Source organism: Entelurus aequoreus, linkage group LG05 (genome assembly GCF_033978785.1).
Source record: "Entelurus aequoreus isolate RoL-2023_Sb linkage group LG05, RoL_Eaeq_v1.1, whole genome shotgun sequence".
NCBI classification, from domain to species: Eukaryota; Metazoa; Chordata; class Actinopteri; order Syngnathiformes; family Syngnathidae; genus Entelurus; species Entelurus aequoreus.
In genome coordinates, this window is record NC_084735.1 from 785,306 (window position 1) to 795,305 (window position 10,000).

Sequence of the window (10,000 nt, forward strand, 5' to 3'; positions counted from 1 at the left end):
ACTGATATATAAATAATTATAACCTGTGATGAGGTGGCGACTTGTCCAGGGTATACCCCGCCTTCCGCCCGATTGTAGCTGAGATAGGCTCCAGCGCCCTCCGCGACCCCAAAGGGATTAAGCGGTAGAAAATGGATGGATGGATGGATAGATGGATACATAATTAAGAGCATGTGAAAATTTGACTCCTACCTTGTTTACTTCCGTGACAACCTTCTTAAAGTTTTTTAATGAATCAGAAATATCAAGCCGCTAAAATGTGCCAAACATGGATAAGTGTGGAGAGTTTTTTGCATTTTTCCCTATCATCCCTTCATTAATTTTATTTTTTTCTGCACCATGACTAGGGAAGGTTATTTGGATTGGGTCATATAAGTAAAAATGATGTACATGAAACATACTCCAATAGTCACTGACTTGAGTTACTTTTGTTAACCACCAGATGGCGACAGAATGGAAGCTATCAGACTGCTGGCTGTTTTGTTGTTTGTTTACGCTATGAAAGTACGTGCGCCGCCCAAGTTGCTTATTGGTCTCGTGCCAGATTACGTGATGGAGCCCACCATTGTTTTTATTTAAATGTTCACGAGGAAACCTTACCATGTATGTTATTAAACGGTATAAAATGGAGTAGATGAGTTGTTGTGATGTAGAGAAATGCCATATTTTGCCAGGAGATTTTCTATATTTTGAAATAAAATGTTGATTCTCCTCTTAGACACGCGTAATAAAGGTGTTTGATGGTAAATTAAACACAACATTAAACATCATGTCGCTACTGGTGCCACCTTTCCTGAAAAATAATGCTAAAAAACAACTTTAAGCCTTGTCCAGTTGTTTACTGACATATAATAATATATATATATAAAATAACTTTTAATGGAAATTAATATCGGCTTCATACATCGCTTATCGGCCTCTTAGACGAGTAATAATCGGTATCGTATCGGCCTTGGGGGGGATTAAAAAAAAAGGAGTATGGGTGGATCTCGGGTAAGGAGTCAACGCTGACAGAGCAGCCATCTGTGCAGGATGCAGTTGCCATGGCAACACAGCACCGCATAAATGTTTCACGACACACACACACACACACACACACACACACACACACACACACACACACACACACACACACACACACACACACACACACACACACACACACACACACACACACACACACACACAGACAGGTGTAAAAGGAACACACACTTGTATGTGATGGCACCAACTTAAGAGAAGGAACAAAAACATCCTTTGTTGCCATCTCTGCCTCGGCCCGCGCCATTGGTCCGCCCAGTCCCCGCCCACTCTCCTCCCAGCCAATCAGCTGGTACAACAGCGGTGTGTGTCTCTCGCCTCGACGACCCCCCCTCTTGGCCTTCCCTCGTCGCACGTTGACAAAACACACACACACACACACGCGTCCGTGTTCCGTGTCGTCCCCGGGAATATGTGGCTGCGTTTAGCGGGCCGGCGTGGCCCCCCACGGTAGGAGAGCACGCTGAGACGACCATCACTGCTGTAAGTTGGCCTCCCGCTGCATGCTGGGTAATGCTGGACTTTAGTGTCAACAGACGTGCTCGTTTTGTTGTCCATGCTGATCTGGTGCTGGAGGGGACTGGAATGTCCAGCTGGCATGAGTGGAAGTGGCGTGGGGGTGATAGTCCCACTCAGGTGTCCACAGTGCTGCCCGCATCCTTAGCATTCCAATATTAGCACGCTAGCTATTTTATGATCATTTAGCACTTATACATCTCAGCGTCAAATATTTTGTTACTTGATGAATGAGTCCTGTTCATTTTAGGGTGCGATTATTGCAACTTACCAATTTTGATGATAGTTGAATTGCTTTTTTTGCACCATGACTAGGGAAGGTTGTTTGCATTGGGTCATATAAGTGCATGCTGTGCATACTTCAAGGTGGTTGACCTGAATTATTCATGTTGTTTTTTAGAAGGCGACATATTAGCAGTATCAAAATTGTCAGAATCTTAGAATTTTTCTGTAAAATGTACCTTTTTTTTTTTTTTACTGTAAATAAAAAAAACTGCATGTTTACAGCTACCTTTTTTTAAAAAAATTTTACCATAAAAACAGCAGTACTGTTTTTCCATTTAATGTAATATACACTAAATTTTAAGGTGCAATTATTGCAACTTACCAATTTTGATGATAGTTGGATTGTTTTTTTTTTGCACCATGACTAGGGAAGGTTGTTTGCATTGGGTCATATAAGTGCATGCTGTGCATACTTCAAGGTGGTTGACCTGAATTATTCATGTTGTTTTTAGAAGGCGACATATTAGCAGTATCAAAATTGTCAGAATCTTAGAATTTTTCTGTAAAATGTACTTTTTTTTTTTTTTTACTGTAAATAAAAAAACTGCATGTTTACAGTAAAATTTTGGCGACTGAGCTACCTTTTTTTTTTTTACCATAAAAACAGCAGTACTGTTTTTCCATTTAAAGTAATATACACTAAATTTTAAGGTGCAATTATTGCAACTTACCAATTTTGATGATAGTTGGATTGTTTTTTGCACCATGACTAGGGAAGGTTGTTTGCATTGGGTCATATAAGTGCATGCTGTGCATACTTTAAGGTAGTTGACCGGAATTATTCATGTTGTTTTTTAGAAGGCGACATATTAGCAGTATCAAAATTGTCAGAATCTTAGAATTTTTCTGTAAAATTAAAAAAAAAAAATCTTACTGTAAATAAAAAAACTGCATGTTTACAGTAAAATTTTGGCGACTGAGCTACCTTTTTTTTTTTTTACCATAAAAACAGCAGTACTGTTTTTCCATTTAAAGTAATATACACTAAATTTTAGGGTGCGATTATTGCAACTTACCAATTTTGATGATAGTTGGATTGCTTTTTTTGCACCATGACTAGGGAAGGTTGTTTGCATTGGGTCATATAGGTGCATGCTGTGCATACTTCAAGGTGGTTGACCTGAATTATTCATGTTGTTTTTTAGAAGGCGACATATTAGCAGTATCAAAATTGTCAGAATCTTAGAATTTTTCTGTAAAATGTACTTTTTTTTTTTTTTTACTGTAAATAAAAAAACTGCATGTTTACAGTAAAATTTTGGCGACTGAGCTACCTTTTTTTTTTTACCATAAAAACAGCAGTACTGTTTTTCCATTTAAAGTAATATACACTAAATTTTAAGGTGCAATTATTGCAACTTACCAATTTTGATGATAGCTGGATTGTTTTTTTTGCACCATGACTAGGGAAGGTTGTTTGCATTGGGTCATATAAGTGCATACTGTGCATACTTTAAGGTAGTTGACCGGAATTATTCATGTTGTTTTTTAGAAGGTGACATATTAGCAGTATCAAAATTGTCAGAATCTTAGAATTTTTCTGTAAAATTTAAAAAAAAATTCTTACTGTAAATAAAAAAACTGCATGTTTACAGTAAAATTTTGGCGACTGAGCTACCTTTTTTTTTTACCATAAAAACAGCAGTACTGTTTTTCCATTTAAAGTAATATACACTAAATTTTAAGGTGCAATTATTGCAACTTACCAATTTTTATGATAGTTGGATTTTTTTTTTGCACCATGACTAGGGAAGGTTGTTTGAGTCATGTAAGTGCATACTTTGAGGTCATTGACCTGAATGATTCATGTTGTCCACTAGAAGGCGACATATTATCAGCATCAAAATTGTCAGAATCTTAGACTTTTACTGTAAAATTTACATTGTTTTTTTTTACTGTAAATAAAAAAACTGCATGTTTACAGTAAAATTTTGGCAACTGACTACTTTTTTTTTTCTTTTTTTTCTTTTTACCATAAAAACAGCACTACTGTTTTTTTAAATTTACAGTAATATACACTAAATTTTAAGGTGCAATTATTGCAACTTACCAATTTTTATGATAGTTGGATTTTTTTTTGCACCATGACTAGGGAAGGTTGTTTGCATTGAGTCATAAAAGTGCATACTTTGAGGTCATTGACCTGAATTATGCATGTTGTCCACTAGAAGGCGACATGTTATCAGCATCAAAATTGTCAGAATCTTAGACTTTTACTGTAAATTTACATTTGTTTTTTTTTTATTGTAAATAAACATTTTTGGGTTAGGGTTACCATAAAAACAGCACTACTGTTTTTCCATTTACAGTAATATACACACAATTTTAAAGTGGAATTATTGCAATTTACCTTTTTTTTTTTTACATTTTTGTTTTTAAAAAAATCTAATAAAATGCAAAAAAATTGTGTGATAATAGTTTTCACTGTTAAAAACGGCCCTCTGGGGCCAAGCATAACTGCGTTGTGGCCCTCAGTGAAAAGGACTTCGACAGCTCTGATCGAGAGATTTAAGTGTTGGACAAAAAAAACAAAAAAAGGACTTATGTTTAACATTTTTATGACCCGACTTGGGACCAAACTTGGGGAAAATATATTTCTATTGTGTTGGTTTTGCCAAAGAAAAAGATCCAAATGTTTGATCTTTCCGTGTGTGGCCCTCAGTGGAAAAAGTTAGGACACCCTTCCACACCAAACTCCTCCCAGCTGCCTCGGTGGCACCGGTTAGAACAGTTAGTCCAAACCATGGACGGTGTGGATTAGGATCTGCGTGACGCTCCTCTCCAGGACGAGCGGAGCGGTTGTGTAACGCGGCTCGTGACGCGGGCGAGGGCGCCGCTTGATCACGCGGTGGACGGGTCGTCTTCTCCGCCGCGTCACTTTCCCCTCGCTCCCGCGGCGTCTCTCGGCTCGCTGGGTTATTTAAAGACACAAATTATTTCAGGATGGGCTGCTGGACCCTCGGGCCACAGTAGGAACACATTACAGTAAGGATGTGTGCATTGTGTAACGCTTCGTGTTTTCTTATGAGGTCAGCGAATGCACCGCGCAGGCTGTGGAATTATACCAGCACGTGTGATCAGTCGCGTTCACACGGCCTCCGCACCTGGATCGGATCCGGATTAAAGGGTTTGACGACCGCTGAACGGTCCTTTTAACTCGGGGGTTCTCTAACTTTTTTGGCCACCGAGTACCGACTCTGAAAAAACCTGGCTCTCCATGTGATGCCCAACAGTTAAATACAAATGTTTTATTTAACAAATATATTCAGTAGGGGGCGTAAAAAAAATAGATTCTCGAATAAATCCATCCATCCATCCATCCATCCATCTTCCTCCGCTTATCCGAGGTCGGGTCGCGGGGGCAGCAGCCTAAGCAGGGAAGCCCAGACTTCCCTCTCTCCAGCCACTTCGTCCAGCTCCTCCTGGGGGATCCCGAGGCGTTCCCAGGCCATATATATATATATATATATATATATATATATATATATATATATATATATATATATATATATATATATATATATATATATATATATATATATATATATATATATATATATATATATATATATATATATATATACACACATATATATATATATATATATATATATATATACACATATATATATATATATATATATATATATATATATTTATACACATATATATATTTAATATATGTATACATACACACACATATGTATATTTATGTGTATATATATATATATATATATAAAATGTATATATATACAGTATATATATATATATACACAAAAACTAAACACATACATGCACACATTATGTAAGTATACATACACACACATTATTATTATTAATTATTAATAATAATTAAAAACAAAACAACATTCTAAAACATATCCAAACTAAAATGGAAGAAGATAAACATATTTCAACTCTGAAATAAAAATGGAGCCACAACAATATTGAATGTTTCTTCTTTCAAGAAAGTATATTGTGATTTGTTTTCAAACTTAGTTAGAAGATGGTTGTGTTAAAGTACATTTTGAGCACATTCAACAGTAGTTTAAAAAATAAATAAAATGTAAATACATTTGATATTTGATTATACTCCCATACAAAAAGTATGAATAGTTGTGGAGTAGCAAAGTGCAACATGATGATGGTGTATAAGAAGATTAAACATTTGGCTGCAATCATGGCAAAACATGACCAAAGTTGTTCATCCTCTAATCCGCCGCTTCCGGTCGTGGTCTCCGGGCGGCGAGTCACGGGGATGATGGGATTTTTGGGGAAGGTGAGCGTGGGCGTGGATCAGCTGCTGCGATGATGCCGAGCATCATGTGTACTCCAGCCACACAACTGTCTATGACGTCATTGCCTGTGCTGCTCACGACCACCAGGGGGCTCTCTTATTGCTGGGATAGTGTTCATGTTCAAAACCAATACAATATATAGGTCGTTTTTAACCTTTATGGCTCTCCTCAAGTTTGACCTGGAAGGATCTACAGCAGGGGTCACCAACGTGGTGCCCGCGGGCACCAGGTAGCCCGTAAGGACCAGATGAGTAGCCCGCTGGCCTGTTCTAAAAATAGCTCAAATAGCAGCACTTACCAGTGAGCTGCCTCTATTTTTTAAATGTTATTTATTTACTAGCAAGCTGGTCTCACTTTGCCCGACATTTTTAATTCTAAGAGAGACAAAACTCAAATAGAATTTGAAAATCCAAGAAAATATTTTAAAGACTTGGTCTTCACTTGTTTAAATAAATTTATTAGATTTTTTTACTTTGCTTCTTATAACTTTCAGAAAGACAATTTTAGAGAAAAAATCCAACCTTAAAAATGATTTTAGGATTTTTAAACACATATACCTTTTTACCTTTTAAATTCCTTCCTCTTCTTTCCTGACAATTGAAATCAATGTTCAAGTCAATTTATTTTTTTTACTGTAAAGAATAATAAACACATTTTAATTTAATTCTTCATTTTAGGTTCTGTTTCTTCGACAAAGAATATTTGTGAAATATTTCTTCAAACTTATTATGATTAAAATTCAAAAAAATTATTCTGGCAAATCTAGAAAATCTGTAGAATCAAATTTAAATCTTATTTCAAAGTCTTTTGAATTTCTTTTAAAAATGTTTGTTCTGGAAAATCTAGAAGAAATAATGATTTGTCTTTGTTAGAAATATAGCTTGGTCCAATTTGTTATATATTCTAACAAAGTGCAGATTGGATTTTAACCTATTTAAAACATGTCATCAAAATTCTAAAATTAATCTTAATCAGGAAAAATTACTAATGATGTTCCATAAATTATTTTTTTAATTTTTTCAAAAAGATTCGAATTAGCTAGTTTTTCTCTTCTTTTTTTCGGAATTTTAAAGAGTTTGAAATTGAAGATAATTTGTTTCAAAATTTAATTGTCATTTTTTTCGTGTTTTCTCCTCTTTTAAACCGTTCAATTAAGTGTAAATATCATTAATTATTAATAATAACATAGAGTTAAAAGTAAATTGAGCAAATTGGCTATTTCTGGCAATTTATTGAAGTGTGTATCAAACTGGTAGCCCTTCGCATTAATCACTACCCAAGAAGTAGCTCTTGCTTTCAAAAAGGTTGCTGACCCCTGTACTACAGTATGTCATAAAAATGTTAAAAACAAGTCATATATTATTTTTGGGAATTTTTTCCATTCAACACCTAAGTCTCTAGATCAATGTGAGCTTTTGTTTTTGTTTGATCTGTTACGTACTTATTTTAAAGGTGAATATTTTCAAAAAGGTCAATATTATCAAAACATTCATTTTAATTCATTATTTTTGGAGCAATAACGGTTTAAAAAACTAAAATTTTCAATAATCAAAAACAGCATAAAAGTGTTAAAAAAAAACCCAAAAACTTTCAACTCTCACATCTTGAGATCAATTTCGGATCTGTAATTTTTTTTTTTTTAATTATTATTTTTCACGTTTCTTTTTTGCCCTTTTTGTCAAAGAAAGCATCGTTTTTTTTATGGCAAACACACAAAAATATGCAAAATGGAGCCTTAAATATGTCAATAGTTCATAACAACATTGATTTATTATTTTTTGAGCAATAACAGTTTAAAAAAACCAAAATTCTTAATAATCAAAAACGGCCCACACTCATAAAAGTGTTAAAAAACAACAACTTTCAACTCGAATCTGTCAATTTTAATTTTTTTAAAATTATTTTTCACGTTTGTTTTTTGCCCTTTTTGTCAAAGAAAACATTTTTTTTATGTCAAACACACAAAAATATGCAATATTTTCACCCAAAAATATTTCAATTGAAGTTTTTATTATTTTTCGATTTTTTTTAATATGTTTTTCTCTTTTTTGGGGGCCTGTCATTTTTATTTTTGTATTATTTTTCACGTTTGTTTTATGCCCTTTTTGTCAAAGAAAACTTTGTTTTTTTTATGGCAAACACACAAAAATATGCAAAATGGAGCCTTAAATATGTTAACAGTTCATAACAACATTGATTTATTATTTTTTGAGCAATAACAGTTTAAAAAACCAAAATTCTTAATAATCAAAAACGGCCCACACTCATAAAAGTGTTAAACAACAACTTTCAACTCGGATCTGTCAATTTTAATTTTTTTTAAATTATTTTTCACGTTTGTTTTTTGCCCTTTTTGTCAAAGAAAACATTTTTTTTATGTCAAACACACAAAAATATGCAATATTTTCACCCCAAAATATTTCAATTGAAGTTTTTATTATTTTTCAATTTTTTTTAATATGTTTTTCTCTTTTTTGGGGGCCTGTCATTTTTATTTTTGTATTATTTTTCACGTTTGTTTTATGCCCTTTTTGTCAAAGAAAACTTTGTTTTTTTTTATGGCAAACACACAAAATGTGTGTTTGCAATATTTTCCCCCAAAATATTTCAATTTAAGTCTTTATTATTTTTATCTTTTTGTTATATGTTTTTCTCTTTTTGGGGGCTTTTTTGCCAAAGAAAACTTTGTTTTTTATGGCAAAATATGCGATATTTTCCCCAAAAAATATTCCTAAGTGTAATATTTGATGTGAAGTAATTGGAGCCTTAAATATGTCAATAATTCATAACATTGATTTTGATTCATTATTATTTTTTTGAGGAATGACAGTTTGAAAAACTACAATTCTTAATAATCAAAAACGGCCCCCACTCATAAAAGTGTTAAAATAACAACTTTCAACTCTTACATCTTGAGATCAATTTCGGATCTGTCAATTTATTTATTTTTTTGCCTTTTTTGTCAAAGAAAACTTTGTTTCTTTTATGGCAAACACATGAAAATATGTAATATTTTTACCCAAAAATATTTCAATTTAAGTGTTTATTATTTTTCTCTTTTTGTTATGTTTTTCTCTTTTTTTGGGGCCTTTTTGTAAACAAAAACTTAGTTTTTTATGGCAAAAGATGCAATATTTTCCCCCAAAATATTCCAAAGTGTAATATTTGATATGAAGTAATTGGAGCCTTAAATATGTAAATAATTCATAACATTGATTTTGATTCATTATTATTTTTTTGCGGAATGACAGTTTGAAAAACTACGATTCTTAATAATCAAAAACGGCCCCCACTCATAAAAGTGTTAAAAATAATAACTTTCAACTCTTACATCTTGAGATCAATTTTGGATCTGTCCATTTTTATTTTTTAAATTATTTTTCACGTTTGTTTTATGCCCTTTTTGTCAAAGAAAACTCTGTTTTTTATGGCAAACACACACAAATATGCATTATTTTCCCCAAAAAATATTTAAATTTAAGTGTTTATTATTTTTCTCTTTTTGTTATGTTTTTCTCTTTTTTGGGTGCCTTTTTGTCAAAGAAAAGTTAGTTTTTTTTATGGCAAAATATGCAATATTTTCACCAAAAAATATTTCAATTTAAGTTTTTATTATTTTTCTCTTTTTGTTAAATGTTTTTCTCTTTTTGGGGGCCTTTTTGTCAAAGAAAACTTTGTTTTTTATGGCAAAATATGCAATATTTTCCCCAAAAAATATTCCAAAGTGTAATATTTGATATGAAGTAATTGGAGCCTTAAATATGTCAATAATTCATAACATTGATTTTGATTCATTATTATTTTTTTGCGGAATGACAGTTTGAAAAACTACGATTCTTAATAATCAAAAACGGCCCCCA

At 33.0% G+C, this 10,000-nt stretch overlaps 1 protein-coding gene across 3 annotated transcripts in view; it reads left to right on the forward strand.

Moving 5' to 3' along the window:
- LOC133649998 (tripartite motif-containing protein 3-like) overlaps window positions 1–10,000 on the forward strand; it is a 75,111-nt gene that overhangs the window by 1,568 nt on the left and 63,543 nt on the right. For 2 of the 3 annotated variants that reach the window (XM_062046723.1, XM_062046722.1), the window contains exon 1: window positions 1,397–1,524. The exons of the other annotated variant lie outside the window; for it this stretch is intronic. The gene's annotated coding sequence lies outside the window, so the exon portion shown is untranslated. Of the gene's footprint in view, window positions 1–1,396; window positions 1,525–10,000 lie in introns of those variants that run through there. 3 annotated transcript variants of the gene reach the window in all.